Source organism: Chelonia mydas, chromosome 7, assembly GCF_015237465.2.
Source record: "Chelonia mydas isolate rCheMyd1 chromosome 7, rCheMyd1.pri.v2, whole genome shotgun sequence".
Lineage (NCBI taxonomy): Eukaryota > Metazoa > Chordata > Testudines > Cheloniidae > Chelonia > Chelonia mydas.
The window spans coordinates 53,330,996-53,349,414 of NC_057853.1; the positions used below are offsets into that span (position 1 = coordinate 53,330,996).

Here is an 18,419-nt window from a genome sequence, read left to right on the forward strand (position 1 = left end):
GAAACCGCATAGCTCGCTGGAGACGGCTCATATGAGCGGCTCCAGGGCTAACTTGAAAACAATGGGGCTGAAGGGACAACCTTGCATCACACCACTATGGATAGGAATTTCAGGTGTCTCTCCTTCCATGGAGCAGATGGTGGTGGTGCAGCCTTCATAAAGTTTCTGGATCAGTTGGAGAAAGTTTTCAGGCATCCTGAACTCTCACAGAGTGACAAAAAAGTGCTGGTGGGGCATCGATCCAAAAGCATTAGCCAGGTCGAGCCCTGCTATGGGCACACTGCCGCCATGTGGACGGCAGTCTGAATGACAAAGTTGTGTTCATAGCAGCCTTCGCATGACAAAGCCTTTCAGGATGGAGCTGATGGCTCCTCCGTTCTACACACTGCCTTTTCTGTAAAGCATGTTTGAAAAACAGTGGTAAATTGTTAAAAACAAATATGGGGCTGAGCGATAAAGTGAATCAGTATCAGGGGGTAGCCGTGTTAGTCTGTATCCACAAAAACAACAAGGAGTCCGGTGGCACCTTAAAGACTAACAGATTTCTTCGAGCATAAGCTTTCGTGGGTAAAAACCTCACTTCTTCAGATGCATCGAGCATGCACGAAAGCTTATGCTCGAAGAAATCTGTTAAGTCTTTAAGGTGCCACCGGACTCCTTGTTGTTAAAGTGAATTAGCACGTCTTTTCCATCTGAAGTTCTGGATTCAAATTTAGGCTAAAGTAATATATGAAAATTAGTTTGGTCTCATTCCAGTTCTTAGTGGGCATCTGTCCACATTACACAAAGATAACACAAGTTTCAGTTGCTATTTAGGACTGGGGGAGGAACCAAGTGCCCCAGGTCACAAACAAATGTAGGACTATACAGGCAGAGGCTACTGCAGGTCAAAATTACAGGGAACACTGTAAATCTATTCAGAGTCCAGACATTTAAATCTCTTTAAAGGTGAGCTACAAAAGGGGTCCTTCAGCAAAAGCAGAGATGGTAGGACTTGATATTTATGATGCTTCTAAAGTAAAAACCAAGCAGAAAAAAGGCCTTCTCTTTACGTAACAATGAGACAAAAAAGGATACAATTCCAGCTTCTCTTGCAGCAACAACACCCCACTGAGACATATGGGGCCATTCATACCTTTTAGAGCTATTGTTTCAGGTTGTTTACAGGCTTAAAACAACACTGCATCTAGAAGATTTCTTCACAACCATTCACATTTAACAGCTAAGATCCTGCCTGGCCTAGACTAAAGTTTTAAAACATGCTAGGGCTTGGCTACACTTACATTTTATAGCGCTCTAACTTGCTGGCTCAGAGGTGTGAAAAATCCATACCCAAAAGCTAGGAGCTAATCCCCTTGTGGAGGTGGAGTACCAGGAGTGCTGGGAGAGCTCTCTCCCAGCGCTCGGGCGCGACCACACTCGCACTTCAAAGCGCTGCCACGGGAGCGCTCCCACAACTGCGCTTTGAAGTTTCCAGTGTAGCCATGCCCTTCGTTTCATTTTACCCAACACGTTTTTAAAATGCAGAGTTTCTCCTAGTTTAAGCAAACCAGGGTGACTAAAGTGATGTCTCATACTTTTTCTTTTTTTAAATCAGTGGGACTCTCTTCAGGGTTTTTTCCAGTTTCTGCAACAGTTTCCTCCCTCCCCCTTTTCCATTTAACTAGTTTTATGGACTGAGACAGGTATGAAAAAGATGCAGTGCCACAGGCAGCTACTGGAAGGGGAAGGGGAAGGAGAGGAAAGGAAAGGCTGGTTTGAGAGAGAAAAAGAAAATTGCTGATTTGCACTAGGGTAGGCTGCAAAAGGAGAGAAGAAATTATTGACTTGGGCTGGTCAAGCCATAAATGAAGCTGTCTTGCTACAAATGTCACAGAACATTTTCACTCTTCTCATTTTCTTTAATTTTAAACCATCTCAATATATGTTTGCGCTCACTGTATTCTAGCAAAGCTCAGCTGTCTGGATCCTTTGGGCCAATACCCTGAGTGTACCCCACTGCTGTTACCACAAACATGAGGAACAGAAGGCTAGATGCAGAAAGTAATTCAGGGCAGAAATCACTTACTCCCCAAAAGAAAAGGAAAAAAGGCAGCACAAAAAAGCCATAGCAAACTGAAAAGGGGATTGTCCTTTCTTGTTACAAGATTTAGTGCTTGAGGGCCAGAGTTTAAATTGCTCGTTCCATGCTGCAAAGCCAATGAGGAAAATCAACCCATCAAAAATGCCCGCTTAATTCACAGCTTCCAGTAGTCTAACCCACCAATATTAGCTGATATGAAAAGTGTTTAACCTACAGTATGTTCTCTTCCTTATGGAACTTGAATGGGTATGTATAGAGATGGAAGGATTAAAAAGCAGGTTTAAGAAGATCACCTCATTTTGTTTTTCTGTGTTTTGATCATCCATGTAACACAGATATCTGTGCAGATACTTCCAATATCAGATACCCCAGCTGTATGTGCAAAGTTGTCTAAGACTTGTCAGTACTTTTCCTGGGAGCTACAGAATGCAAAATGAAGTTATGCTAATTTAAGGAGACATCATCTCCCCAGTAAAGTAATTAGGCAGTGTCCTCTAGTGGAATAAGAGCGAGTCTTGGAATCAAGATTCTCCAGAGCTCACATTTGCTGTGTGATTATAGGTCTGTTACCAACCCTCTTCATGTCTTCGTTTTCCCATCGGGGACTCTCTCCTCAGGGGGACTGAGTCATCTATCTGCCGCCCCGACTGGGAAAACCGAGAAGTCTGCTGCTTGCCAGGAGCTAAGATTCGCGATGTGACGGAGAGACTGCCGAGACTCATCAAGCCCTCAGATCGCTACCCCTTCCTGCTTTTTCATGTGGGCACCAATGATACTGCCAAGAATGACCTTGAGCGGATCACTGCAGACTACGTGGCTCTGGGAAGAAGGATAAAGGAGTTTGAGGTGCAAGTGGTATTCTCATCCATCCTCCCCGTGGAAGGAAAAGGCCTGGGTAGAGACCGTCGAATCGTGGAAGTCAACGAATGGCTACGCAGGTGGTGTCAGAGAGAAGACTCTGGATTCTTTGACCATGGGATGGTGTTCCAAGAAGGAGTGGTAGGCAGAGACGGGCTCCACCTAACGAAGAGAGGGAAGAGCATCTTCGCAAGCAGGCTGGCTAACCTAGTGAGGAGGGCTTTAAACTAGGTTCACCGGGGGAAGGAGACCAAAGCCCTGAGGTAAGTGGGGAAGTGGGATACCGGGAGGAGGCACAAGCAGGAGCGCATGAGAGGGGAGGGCTCCTACCTCATACTGAGAAAGAGGGGCGATCAGCAGGTTACCTCAAGTGCCTATATACAAATGCACGAAGCCTGGGAAACAAGCAGGGAGAACTGGAAGTCCTGGCACAGTCAAGGAATTATGATGTGATTGGAATAATGGAGACTTGGTGGGATAACTCACATGACTGGAGTACTGTCATGGATGGATATAAGCTGTTCAGGAAGGACAGGCAGGGCAGAAAAGGTGGGGGAGTTGCACTGTATGTAAGAGAGCAGTATGACTGCTTAGAGCTCAAGTATGAAACTGCAGAAAAACCTGAGAGTCTCTGGATTAAGTTTAGAAGTGTGAGCAACAAGGGTGATGTCGTCGTGGGAGTCTGCTATAGACCACCGGACCAGGGGGATGAGGTGGACGAGGCTTTCTTCCGGCAACTAACGGAAGTTACTAGATTGCAGGCCCTGGTTTTCATGGGAGACTTCAATCACCCTGATATCTGCTGGGAGGGCAATACAGCGGTGCACAGGCAATCCAGGAAGTTTTTGGAAAATGTAGGGGACAATTTCCTGGTGCAAGTGCTGGAGGAACCAACTAGGGGCAGAGCTCTTCTTGACCTGCTGCTCACAAACCGGAAAGAATTAGTAGGGGAAGCAAAAGTGGATGGGAACCTGGGAGGCAGTGACCATGAAATGGTCGAGTTCAGGATCCTAACACAAGGAAGAAAGGAGAGCAGCAGAATACAGATCCTGGACTTCAGAAAAGCAGACTTTGACTCCCTCAGGGAACTGATGGGCAAGATCCCCTGGGAGAATAACATGAGGGGGAAAAGAGTCCAGAAGAGCTGGCTGTATTTTAAAGAATCCTTATTGAGGTTACAGGGACAAACCATCCCGATGTGTAGAAAGAAGAGTAAATATGGCAGGCAACCAGCTTGACTTAACAGTGAAATCCTTGCTGATCTTAAACACAAAAAAGAAGCTTTCAAGAAGTGGAAGATTGGACAAATGACCAGGGATGAGTATAAAAATATTGCTCGGGCTTGCAGGAGTGAAATCAGGAAGGCCAAATCACACCTGGAGTTGCAGCTAGCAAGAGATGTTAAGAGTAACAAGAAGGATTTCTTCAGGTATGTTAGCAACAAGAAGAAAGTCAAGGAAAGTGTGGGCCCCTTACTGAATAAGGGAGGCAACCTAGTGACAGAGGATGTGGAAAAAGCTAGTGTACTCAATGCTTTTTTTGCCTCTGTCTTCACAAACAAGGTCAGCTCCCAGACTACTGCACTGGGCAGCACAGCATGGGGAGAAGGTGACCAGCCCTCTGTGGAGAAAGAAGTGGTTCGGGACCATTTATAAAAGCTGGACGAGCACAAGTCCATGGGGCCGGATGCACTGCATCCGAGAGTGCGAAAGGAGTTGGCGGATGTGATTGCAGAACCATTGGCCATTATCTTTGAAAACTGATGGCGATCGGGGGAGGTCCAGGACGACTGGAAAAAGGCTAATGTAGTACCCATCTTTAAAAAAGGGAAGGAGGAGGATCCTGGGAACTACAGGCCAGTCAGCCTCACCTCAGTCCCTGGAAAAATCATGGAGCAGGTCCTCAAGGAATCAATTCTGAAGCACTTCGAGGAGAGGAAAGTGATCAGGAACAGTCAGCATGGATTCACCAAGGGCAAGTCATGCCTGACTAATCTAATTGCCTTCTGTGACGAGATAACTGGTTCTGTGGATGAAGGGAAAGCAGTGGACGTGTTGTTCCTTGACTTTAGCAAAGCTTTTGACACGGTCTCCCACAGTATTCTTGGAGGGTAGGGATAGGATACAGAGGGCCCTAGACAAATTGGAGGATTGGGCCAAAAGAAATCTGATGAGGTACAACAAGGACAAGTGCAGAGTCCTGCATTTAGGACGGAAGAATCCAATGCACCGCTACAGACTAGGGACCGAATGGCTAGGCAGCAGTTGTGCAGAAAAGGACATAGGGGTTACAGTGGACGAGAAGTTGGATATGAGTCAACAGTGTGCGCTTGTTGCCAAGAAGGCCAATGGCATTTTGGGATGTATAAGTAGGGGCATTGCCAGCAGATCGAGGGACGTGATCGTTCCCCTCTATTCGACATTGGTGAGGCCTCATCTGGAGTACTGTGTCCAGTTTTGGGCCCCACACTACAAAAAGGATGTGGAAAAATTGGAAAGAGTCCAGCGGAGGGCAACAAAAATGTTTAGGGGACTGGAACACATGACTTATGAGGAGAGGCTGAGGGAACTGGGGATGTTTAGTCTTCGGAAGAGAAGAATGAGGGGGGATTTGATAGCTGCTTTCAACTACCTGAAAGGGGGTTCCAAAGAGGATGGCTCTAGACTGTTCTCAGTGGTAGCAGATGACAGAACAAGGAGTAATGGTCTTAAGTTGCAGTGGGGGAGATTTAGGTTGGATATTAGGAAAAACTTTTTCACTAGGAGGATGGTGAAACACTGGAATGCGTTACCTAGGGAGGTGGTGGAATCTCCTTCCTTAGAAGTTTTTAAGGTCAGGCTTGACAAAGCCCTGGCTGGGATGATTTAGTCGGGGATCGGTCCTGCTTTGAGCAGGGGGTTGGACTAGATGACCTCCTGAGGTCCCTTCCAACCTCGATATTCTATGATTCCCAAATATAAAATGGGGATAACCTCTCCCACCCCACTGCGAGTGGTTCTGTGTTGTGAGATAAAGGGTGTAGCTTCAGTAGAAAATGCAGTACCAGTTTCCCCATCGACAATGCAGCTGTGTAAGCACAAACGTAGAACAGACACAGTGCTTATACCACCTTGTCATGATCATCTGTTTACAGAACAGAACTGAAAATGCCTGATTCCTGCCTACACTAGTGCTTGCACCCATTGTTGAAAGATCAGCACCAAGTTTTCCAGATAAGGCTATTGTGTGCCAAATACCTTGAACACGGGAAGTAGTATAATAAGCGCTTATTTTTTTTTTCCCTTTTGAAAGGTTATATGATACCAATTGGGGGACGGGGGGGTGAAGAAGAGCTTAGAAGTAAGAAAATGGAACAATTCCTCCTCAGATTCTTTTTTGTGGAGGGGAGTCAATTGATAAAACCAGGAGCCAGTCAGCACACACTATTTCTGAGGGTTGTGAGAGCGGCATGGCATTTATGGCAAGATAAGAACAGGTCAGAAGTTGGGAGACTAGAGCATGCTGACTGGCTGCCAATCAACAGAATCTGTCAGAGATGGAAAGCTTCACAGAACCTCAGAAGTATGGACATCATACAGTTTTGTTCAATGAACATTCCTGAGATAAAACTACTCTCTAGAAAAAAGCAAGTCCCGTTGTGCACAACAAAGTCCACATGAAATGAGCTCTTCTTACCACAAATAAATTGCATTGCATTTGAAAATGTAGGTTTTTATTAGAAATGGCTTTTGGATTCCCACTGACAGCTGACATCTTACTGCGAAGCATCACAGATAGCAGAATGGCTGATATTTGTAACCTGGTTTAGATCCCACAGCATCAGAAGGAAAACCTGACTGTTTGGTATTTTAACAAAACAGTCAAGAAGTGTTCTTATTCTGATTGCCATCCCAAACACCACAGCAGGATGGCAACTGGTTTGCACCCAATCTCTGATATTGCACCCAAGCACTTTTAAGGTCACTTTTCAGAAGATGGCAGCTGCTAGCACAAAGTTCAGAAATGTCAATATTAATAAAAGTTACCTTCCAATTTAAAAATGTTACAGCCATGGGAAATTTCAGACTGCTGTGCTGTAGAATATGGGCAAAGCTCTCCTTTAAGACAAAGTTTTGCAATAAATGAGCAACTAGATACCAATTATTAACTGTACTGTGGTGAGGTCCAAAGGCCCGGGTGAGGTTCTGGGGAACATTGTGCTATGCGCTCTCTCAGAGTCCCCCGCTTAGCAGGAGCTAGAAGATTTCAGACACTGGTTGATTCCTCTCTACAGCAAAATTATTAACAACTTGCTGGGAACCCTCTCCCTAACCTCCACCCCACAAATGAAGCCTAACACATCTGTGAGGAGCCAGGAGGAGCTAGCTTTTCCTTGAATTAGTAAAGGATGATACACTTCACTGGAGTTAGACGGGGAGGTAACCTTATGACAGCCTGGTTTACAGAAGAGGTTGGGGCCTCTAATGATTGCACTTATTGCTGTAATCTTGAGCCAAATGCCTGAGGGTAACAGCTATTTCAAACCCTCCAAAGTCTGTGAAAACAGATAACCCATTGTTTAAAGATTTTAACTAAAAAAACAAAGCTGTGAAGCCTCAGGCAAAGAGAATAATGAAACACTGGCTAAGAGAGGAGAGTCCTTTGCATCACTTAGCCGCCTGCAGATTGCTGTGCTCTGCACACACTGCTTCTGTACAAGGAGAAGCAATAGAATTTCTGTGCCAAGAAGATGCATAGGCTAGCTCAACGAACAAGAGAAAGGAGATTCCTTTGCTCCACCTCAAGGAAACCTGCTCCCAGATGTGCTACAAGCCAAGATTTTCAAGTGACTTAGCCAACATCTTGAAAGCTACATGATAGTTTGCTACCAGTATAACAATATAGCTAGGAGCTGCCCCAGTGCAGCAAGTTAAAGAATGCAGAGCCAGCCCTTCTTCCTTCCCAGGAGAAAGATGTCATGCCTGAGCAACCCCAACAGCAGAACCACCACTATAAAAATGTCAAGTATCAGGGGGTAGCCGTGTTAGTCTGTAACTACAAAAACAACAAGGAGTCTGGTGGCACCTTAACGAACAGGAGGCTGCAAGGCAACTCTCCAACACCACATTCTACAGGCTACTATCCTCTGATCCCACTTAGGAGTACCAAAAGAAACTACACCATCTGCTCAAGAAACTCCCTGCTACAGCACAGGAACAAATCTACATGGACACACCCCCAGAGCCCCGACTAGGGGTATTCTATCTGCTACCCAAGATCCATAAACCTGGAAACCCTGGACACCCCATCATCTCAGGCATCGGCACTCTTACAGCAGGATTATCTGGCTATTTGGACTCTCTAGTCAGACCCTACGCTACCAGCACTCCTAGCTATCTTTGAGAGACCACCGACTTCCTGAGGAAACTACAATGCATTGGTGAGCTTCCTGAAAACACCATGGATGTAGAAGCTCTTTACACCAATATTCCACATGAGGATGGACTACAAGCTGTCAAGAACAGTATCCCTGATGAGGCCACGGCACACCTGGTGGCTGAGCTTTGTGACTCTGTCCTCACCCACAACCATTTCAGATTTGGGGATGACTTATACCTTCACATCAGTGGCACTGCTATGGGTACCTGCATGGCCCCACAGTATGCCAACATTTTTATGGCTGACTTAGAACAACGCTTCCTCAGCTCTCATCCCCTAGCGAGACCTGCACTAGCGTGGAGAGCTCTGTAGATACCTCTGCTCAGTGTGCAGCCATGGTAAAAAACAACCTGCCATACAAACCCATGTTGGAATGTATAAAGACAATGACTGAAAATGTCATGCCATTACATAACAACAGATTATATTGTGTACTACAACATACTACATTAGTGCAAATGAGGGACCTTCAAAAGTTCATGCCCACAGCATCCACACGGGGAAGTTACAGTGCAACATTTTGGCACACACTGCTATTCATGCCCCCAAAGGGGAAACCGCAGGGCAGTGTAGACATGACCTTTGTAATAGAAACAATATGTTAGCCATCAGCCAAAGGGGCCATTTACTCCATCTCCATTCAGCAGTACAGAGATGTGATAAAGACATCTTGACAGAAGCACAGGGTAATTATACAATAGCTGTAATATATGCAAGACAATTAAAGTAACAAGCCCAAGAAAGGTCACACTTAATAGTAACCGTAATTAGAACAATATTTAAACACAACCTTGATTTAAAATCTTAAACCCAGCATACAGAAACCAATAAAACTGCTTCAAGAAATCAAATAGGATTGGGGGGGGGGGGTGGAAATTTGCTTTTAGAAGTAATGGTTGGGGATGGGAGAGGGGGAGGCAAAAATCAATATTTTGCATGAACCATGACAAGTTTTACTGTGGGAAGCTCTGAGCTTATATGGCCTCAGGCCAAGGCCTCATCATTCCAAGTACTGTGGGATGATACCAAGCAGGGCTTTGGAGCGGAGCCCTGAGCTAGAGCGCGGAGCAGCTCCGGAGCAGTGGAGCTCCAGGTTTTTGCCTGGAGCTGGAGCGGAGCCAGAGCACAGCTCCAAAGCCCTGATACCAAGAACAAACTACTTATACTAACGCATCCTAATGGCACATGCTTTCATCATCTCCTGGAGTCAGGGTAGTATTTATTCTGGGAATATTGGTTTAAGAGCAGATCTCTCATGAGGGCGGTGGGGAATTACACAAGAAGAAGACGGGAAGAGCACAGGCTGAGAGAGACTGCAGACAGTTCTCCTGGAGGGAATTCTGGGCCACTGTGCAGATGCAGAATTCATGTCCCCCCCATAGATTTTTTTTCTCCACAGAAAATTCTGTCAGAGAGGCATTGCAGTTACATGTTTCGCCCACCATGGGCTGCTGTGGCACCAAAACAAAAGGCTCACCAGCCATAGCAGCCAATAGGGAGGAGGAGAGGCTGCATTCCTCACAGCATTCCCGCAGGGCCAGGTAAGGAGGCACGGGATATGACAGAGCAGGGCACATGGGGCTGCTGGGAGGGTCACATAGACTGGGGTTCAGAAGGGCTAGTGGCGGGGGAGGGACAGACTGAGCCAGGGGCTGAGTGGGAGTCGGGGTGCAGGGCCACATGGGGATGGGGGATGCAGCTGAGTGGGGGTACAGGGACACAAGAGGAGTGCACAGGGTGGCTGGGTGGGGGTGCAGGGACACACAGGGATGGAGCAGATGTGCCTGACTGAATGGGAAAGGCTAGGGGTCAGCCAACATCTGCATGGGGGAGGCTCCCCAACTCCCTAACAATCCCTCCCCTCCAGGGTGGATTTGATTTAAATCACGATTTAGAACACAATGATTTAAATCACTAGTCAGGAAGACTCGATTTAATCATGGATTTCTACATAAAAGTGCATTCTGGAATATGCTGCTCAAACAGTTTCACTTGTGTTTCTACTGCCTGTCCCTCCCTTCTCACATTTATCTCCAGACTTCTTCTCCTTGTCCAGATCTATTCTGCCCCCACCAATCTTCTATTCACTGAACCTTCTGAAACTTTGCACTTTTAGAGAGAAGTAATGGATTGACTCTGTGTACACAAATTTGCAGAGGGACAATAGGGTTGAGGTCTGTTATTTCTCACCTCTATATATTATTTATTTATTTTAAAACATTTTTGCTGTTAACAAGCATGTTATCTCTGGACACACAAATCCACAGTTTGAGAACTGCAAAACTAAGCATCTCTGATGGTATCTTCTAGACTGAGTACTGAGTCCCATTGGGTAGACAGAAAGATTAACCTAAATAATCTATCCAGAAGCCCCTGGAACCCCATAAGATTGGGTCCCTAATCCATGAACTATTGGAACTCGTGTACAAAACTTTTCTTAAACATTACATGAATATATTGTCTCATACTATAGAATTAGAATTTATAATCCCTATTCCGTGATGAGATATCTCTGAGCTATAATGCACCTTAAAACTATTTTTAGATAGGTTTTTTCCTCAAAAGCATTTTATCAAAATGCCTCTCCCTCAGCTCCTCCTGACCCCCCCAAGCCTCTGCACTACTTCTGAGGGGTGTGGGAAATACGGTTCTGTATTGTAGTTTAAATGAATTAGTCCTCAAAGTTCTGTATTAATAAGGAATCTATTTGTCAAAAAAACTTTCCTGAATCATTTTTTGTTTTCTGCATTGTTACAGACATACTTGCTGAGAGGTATTTTGAAATAAATTACCAAAATAATTGAAACTGATGTGATTACATTGTGTTATTTTGACAAATAAAATATTTAGAATTTTAAAATATTGTGCGCAGAATTTTTAATTTTTTTGGCGCAGAATTCCACCAGTAGTAAGATGATAGGAATCAGAAGACAGCAGCAGGATCTATGTTTCCGATGAAGGCAAGTGTGGCTCAGCCTAAGGAAAAGGGCACACAGCTTGAGTTAAAAGTACCACTCATTGAATCCAAGAGATCCAGTTCAAAACTAAGAAAAATAAGACAAGAAGGACTCAAAGAACTGTGATGGCAGTTAATTTCTCATCTTCCAGGGACCTTCATATGAGAGGTCTCTGCAAGGAGAAACACTACCTGTCCTACTTCTTGAAGAAATTACAGAACACTACAGACTCCATTGCTAACAATACGTTGATGAAATTCAGCTCTGAATATCTGCCATAGACTCAGACAATCCTGCAACAAAGATGGCAAAATACTTGAAAGAGATTCGCACCTAGACGAACACTAGCTGAACTAGAAAACAAATGTTACCTTGACTGGGGCAATGATAGTGAGAAGGGGGCAAAACTTTGAGGAGCTAGCCAAGACAATGAGCTCTCCTCCACTGAAGGCATCCACCCTCCATTAAGATAGTAAGTAAGGAGTCTCAAGTCTTATCGGATTCATCACTAATCCTGGAGACTCAGGTATCAAGAGAGGTGAAAAACACCTTCTTGCATCTCCAATTCACCAGAAAACTATGCTCATCCCTCTCAAGTGATGATCTAGACATAATGAGTCATTATATTCATCCCCTCTAAGCTTGAACTATTGTAACTCACTGGGGCTAAAAGCTGGAGGCAACACAAACTCCATCTTGTGTCGAACAGAACAGTCTGCCCCCTTGGCAGGAAAAATTGCCAAGGACACATCACATGGGCACTCTGTTTGTTTCAAGTGCCAACTGAAAGCCCCTATCTTAAACTTTAAGGCCTTAAATCAGAAGCGGTCCAGCTAATTCACAGACAGACTATTCATGACACATGCTTCCCTCTGGGACAGTGTCAGAGCAGTGAGATGGGAGTCTGAGCAGAAGGGTAGAATGGGGGGGGGGGGGGGTTGAGCAATGAGGTAGAATGTGGGGGGAAAGGCAGGGAATAGTGAAGTTGAAAAGAAGGGGGCCAGTTGTACAGTGTGGGGTGTTGGGGGGGCTTTAGCTCTGTCCTCATCCTCCCCATATCCATGTCCCTCCATATCTGTCTCCCCCTTCAAATTTTGTCCCCACTGACTCCTTGCTAGTTGCTGTGCTGTTCCTGCGCTGTTCCTGCATCCTTTCCCCAACTCCCTTAACCTGCAGGCCCCATTCTGACACCCATCCCTCTGTGGAGAACTGGGCTATGCTGGATAGGCAGAAAGAGAGGAGATGAGGTTATGGAGGGGCAGCCAGCGTATTCTGTGGCTAAGATGATCGCTGTCAAGGAGCAAGAGGCAGTGGAGGTGGACAGATGGACTGTGGTACATGGGGATGCTGAGAAATTATTTTGAAGAAACCAAGAAATTAAATGCCCAAAAATTTTGTTACAGGTGACTTGTACCTTACTCTACACTTCCTGGTTTTCAGAGTTTGAGTGTTGCTGAACTCAACTTCCAGAAGTGCATGAGGCACCATCCGGCAACTCTGTATTAATGAGGGCTAGAGCATTTAATAATATACTGTAGGAAACAATTCTGCACTGGGCACTACCAGATGAACAAGTGATAGTCATCACTATCTTCTATGACTTTCCAGGGGAATATGAAAGTTTGCATCAAATTAAGTTTAGTTTTAATGTTTAACTCCAGTATTTATATTTAATGAGAATTAAATTCACCCCATGGGGAAGCAGTTTGCAAGCGTTTAGGCTAAGTTAACACAATTAACATTTCACCCTGAGAGCAGCTAGAAATACCGTCAACACTAAATGTGCTACAATCCCAGCAGGAGCAACATATTTAAGTTATATACAGCTACACACTCTGCAGAGACAGATATTCCTAAGGATCTTCCCAGGGTCATTAGTATGGTTGCAGGTTCTGAGCGAAGCTGCTCTGTCTGGTTTATTTTGGGCTATTCACTCTATTCAGCCTACACAAAAGCAGGTTGAATCCATACAGAAATAGACTGCAACCGCATCTCTTCTTGTTTGGAGAGCTTTTGGGGAGGCTTTAAAAACAAACAAGAAAACAAGCCCTATTTCAGTACAAATAAATAAATAAAATACAGATCTGGTGGTGTTTACCCCAGGTAAACCACAAATATTTACAGCCTGGAACAAACCTTCCGGAAGGGTCCAGACTAGCCTTTACAAAGGTGAATTACCTCAACCAATTAACTTAAGGTCAAAACGTTAGTGGTGACAAACCCTGAGTGGCGTGGGAGGAGCTTCCAGATGTAAAGGATCCATACACCTTTAACCTCTACAGATATCAGTTGCATTCCTCAATAGCTCACATATGGAATGAGTTTGGTCACCACCATTTCCTTTCTGGATATTGGTCCATACTAAAACCATGGCACAGTTCCCAAGCAGAAAATGCCCAGAAGCCAAGCTCTGCAAATACTGCTGTGAAGACAGGATAGCTAGAAGGCAGGAATGAGGTGCACTGGCAGACCTGTGGGGGATGTTCTTACAGGTCAAGGCTGAAGTGAAGTGGTACAAGTCTGGCAGAGCCTGCAACTGCACCCACCTGAATCATTATGTCTGACTCTAACCAAAGCAACTGCTTCCCCTATTTTCAGAAACAATAAATTAAACTTAAGTTTTAAAAAGACTTCTGGGCTAGAGAGGCTTTTAAAAAATATGCACTAACATTACACATCTGATAGCTCTATGCTCTTCAGAGTCTAACTTCACACAAAAGAGCAACCTAGAGATATTTACATGCAAGCATAGACCTTAGAAAAACAGCTAAAAAGGGAAAAATGGAACTCAAATACCCTGGAGTTCAGCAAAGCCAACAGGCAAGCTAGGAGGAAAAGAGAACCAACAACAGGACCATTAACCCCTCCAGATGCACAAGAATCCTGGACAGAATAGATACATCAAGCCTGAGCAGCACCACAAATTGCTTGTGCAGCTGCATCATCATTGCCTCACGCACCCACAGACTGCTGCAGCTGCCTGTCAAGCTGGAAATCTGACATACCAGAAAGGTTGCTGACAGCCAGAGGCTGTTCTTCTATCTGTAACATACCCTGCAATAAATTACTTACAACTTGGGGAGGGGGATTCGGAGGAGAGCAAAATAAAGTACACCCTTATGGGTGTTAAATGAGGCCAATTAAAAGATATTTGCTACAAGTGCTGAGGGATTTGGACCTGTGCTATCATCATGGATGGAGATGCATTCTTTAAAAAAAGGAAAATGTTTGAGAGATCATGTGTAAACAACTCCGGCAATTACAATTAAATAGATTATTTTATCTGTGCAGTTCTTCTGCACCTTCCAGCCATACCACAGAAAGATGGAGACAGGCATCAAAACCTGTCAAACACTGCTCTGGAGATGTGCACGGGTCCAGAATGCACACATGCCTTGTTGACACTTGGATAGTTCTTTACCATTTTCAGCTAGTGTAGACTAGGCCCAGGCATCTTTACCACTGTGTCATCTAAACCAGAGGTGTAAACACTAACGCAGATAAGACACAGGGTCTGAAGGTTAGATGACATTGGTAAAATATGCCTTCAGAAGAGTTTATACTGTTGATAGCATCACTGCATCTGCTAGACATTATTGAAAAACATGCAAGTATTCTAGCACATATGTTCACATCTGCACTCTCTCCCCAATCTTCTTTTCTACAGGCTTCTAAATACTATGAATACATTAAAGCAGTGACTCTCAATCTTTTCTATACTGGGAACCCCTTTTTGCAACTAGAAATGCCTCAGGACTCTTCCCCTCCCCCCTTTCCCCCCACAACTGCAATTTTAGGGCTTGTCTACACAGGAAAATTAATTAAGGTAGGCTGTGAATTTAAAGATTAGTATTCATGATTAACTCCTTGTGTGGACACTCTTGTTCCAGAATAAGAGTGCCTTATCTGAATTAGTTTAAACCAAATGGATTACAAGTGCCTTATTCCAGAATAAAATCGTCCATACATGGAGTTAATCAGAACTAGTTATTCCAGAATAGTTCCCTTAGCAATATGGGAAGTGCCGGGTGAACATGACCCCCTGACACCTGCCTTGAAGCACATTAACTTTTCACTTACATGACAGGAAAAGAAAATTCAACACAACCTGCAGAGATTATCTGTTCTCCACTTTTCAGCACTTACACTGAAGTTTATATTCACTTCTCTTTCAAATTTTTAATACTGCTATTTTGAAATCCCACACACAGAAACAAAGCTGTTTTAAAAGACGTGTTTGCAGCCTGCAAAAACAAAACAAAATACTGAAATGGAGATTTTTCAGTACTGACTGATAGATGGAGGGCAGCCATGATTGGAAATTAAACAAGGATGAAAGGAGCAGGAGTGAATGTGAAGGACTATGTGAAAAGAAGAAAGTGAAGGGGGAGAAGAAACAGTGGGAAAAGAGTGGATTAAAAAGTTTAGGGAATTTGTGAAGGAGTGAAAAGTGAAAAAAGGAAGGTAGCCAACATACAAGAGAATCAATTAAGAGATAATTCTGAACGTACATAGCACTTTTAGTCACAAAGGATCCTAAGGTGCTTTACCAACTCAACCAGATGTACAAATATGGGAATGCATGCATCCGATGAAGTGACTTGTAGCTCACGAAAGCTTATGCTCACATAAATTTGTTAGTCTCCAAGGTGCCACAAGTACTCCTTTTCTTTTTGCAAATACTGGAATGACTTCTCGCACCACTGACCTTGTCTATGCTACTTCATTTTATTGTGTTGCATCGTGATCATGAAACAACTGAGTTAGATTACACAGTGCTGAACATGACTACAGCCAATACAGACCAGACCAAAATATGTTTGTTGTCATAACATGGGGTTTAATCACCACAGTCTGACACAATGCTGAATGTGACTTGTCCTAGTTTATGCTGACCGCTCTACTCATGGTCACCATTATGCCATCTAACTCAATTATTTAGAATCATGGTCAAACACAATAAAAGTGTGTAATGTAAATAAGCCCATGGAGATGCAGCCACCTTTGGGGTGGAACATGATCTAAGCAGCACTCAACAGCTTAGAGAAATAAGTGAATAAGAATCTGGTCTCCAAGTGAAACTCCAGTAAAAACCAGGGCTCTGATGGAGAATGGGATAGGACAGGAAGAGTTCAGAAGAAGTGGGTAGGACAGATATTCTTGTGGTTAAAGCACTGGACTGGGAGTCAGATGTGCTGCTGCTCCAGACTGCCTGACCTTGGGGAAGTCAGTTAACCTCTCTGTGCCTGAATTTTTTCATCAGTAGAATGAAAACAAAACAAACCTTGATCAAGGAAAGCATTGGGAGCTTTAAAATCCTTAGGTAAAGGGTACACGGGGCTATTCTGTTCAGTGGCTGAAGGGAGTCCAGGGGAACTTACAGGCTCCAGAATGCTCTTTGCTTCTGGATTTCCTCTATGTGGTCTGTTTCTCCAAAGCAGGTGCATCCTAATCTCCTCTGCTGCTTCATAAGAACCAAAGGAGGCACAGTACCTCCAAGTTGCCCCAGCTTCACTGGGGAAGGAAGCCACAACTCAGTAACCAACCTGGAGAGGTGGATGGGGTTTGGGCACACAGGAATGCACCCCACTATATTCCCCCATTATCAGCCACTTGGACAACCCTGTCACCCTGTACAGGTAGTTCAAAGGTGCACAGATATACAGTGATAGGCATCTTAGGGTATGTCTACAATAGTCGCTACAGCTCTGCCGCTGTAGCGCCATAGTTCAGCCGCATGCTGTGTCGATAGAAGGGCTGTTGTCGATAGGTAATCCTCCCATCTGAAAGGCCAGGTTGATGGAAGACCTAGCTGCATCTACAGGAGAGGCTAGGGCTATGTCTACACTGCCACTTAGTATCCCTCAGGGGTGTGAATGAGCTACCCCCCTGGGTGACATAAGTTACACTGACCCAAGCAATGGTGTGGACAGTGCCATGTTGGCAGAAGAGCTTCTCCTGACATAGCTGCCACGGCTTGGGGGTGGGTTCATTAAGACAATGGGAGATCTCTCTCCCGTGGGCTTAGAGGGGCTACACGAGACAGCGTACAGCAGCACAGCTGTCGACCCAAGGAGGTGCACATTTTTTCACAGCCCCGAGCAAGGTAGCTAGACCAGCGCATCTGAGATGTGGGCCCGGCTGGAGAATGCCTCTGCAGGCAGGGCTCGGGGCAGCGGGGGCCGGGGCCGTGTGCCGGCAAAGGGCACTAGCAGGGGTGAAATGGGCGGGGGGGGTGGATTTTCCCAAGGGCAGCCCCAGGTGCCCGCCCATGGCAGGCTGTCCCCGCGGCTCCGCTGGGCGCGCTTGGCCCGGGTCACACCCGGCTGCCCAGGGTTTCTGTCCCACCCACCGGGGCGGGGGCTGCCGAGATTCCCGGGCACCAGGCGCCAGCCCCAGGCACGGCTGGGCCACGCCGCCACAGCAGGCGCCCAGCGCGGGCGGCCCCGTGAGCAGCTGCGGGGGGACGCGGTGGCCGCGGGCCCGGCCGGAGCCCAGCGCCGGTGGGCGAGCCCCGGTCTGCTCACTCCCTGCCCCGCCTCACCTCCACCTGGCGCCGGGGCCCCTCCGGCGGGTGCCTGCGCTGGCTCCCGCCTCCCCCTCACGCCGGCCCCGGGCCGCGGGCTCCCGGCCGCTGGGTCCCGCTCCGGCCGCTGGGGGAGCCGCTGCCACCGCGCCGCTCCGTCGCCATCTTCCGCTGGAGGGAGGGAGCGGAGGGGAGGTGGCTGCCAAGGTCCCGCCCCCGCCAGCTGGGCCGCCGCCGCCGAGCCCGCCAGGCCCTGCGGCGGGGTGGGGGGGGGACAAGCCAGACCCGCCCGGTCCCTTCCTGTCGCGACAGCCCCGTGGGCGGATCGACATCCCCGAGTTGCCCGGGGAGGGGGGCACCAGGCCAGAGTGATACCCAGGCAAGGGGGGCACAGGCTGGACCATTCCCCGCCCCCCTTCCAGGCAAGGGGCTGCCCATGGTGACATTAGGGTAACTGCTCCAGGGGGAGTTGGGGCGCTGTACGAACACAGAAGAGACAAGCCCTGCCCCCCAGGACTCTGGGATTGTCTGCACCGGCAAGTTACTCCAAAATAGCTACAGTCCTTTAATAATTCCC

The 18,419-nt window shown here is 46.2% G+C and overlaps 1 protein-coding gene across 3 annotated transcripts in view; it reads right to left on the reverse strand.

Moving 5' to 3' along the window:
* NDST2 (N-deacetylase and N-sulfotransferase 2) overlaps window positions 1-18,019 on the reverse strand; it is a 239,567-nt gene extending 221,548 nt beyond the window's left edge. For all 3 annotated transcript variants that reach the window (XM_043550909.1, XM_043550913.1, XM_043550914.1), the window contains exon 1: window positions 17,861-18,019. The gene's annotated coding sequence lies outside the window, so the exon portion shown is untranslated. The remainder of the gene's footprint in view (window positions 1-17,860) is intronic.
* Window positions 18,020-18,419: the final 400 nt, after the last annotated feature.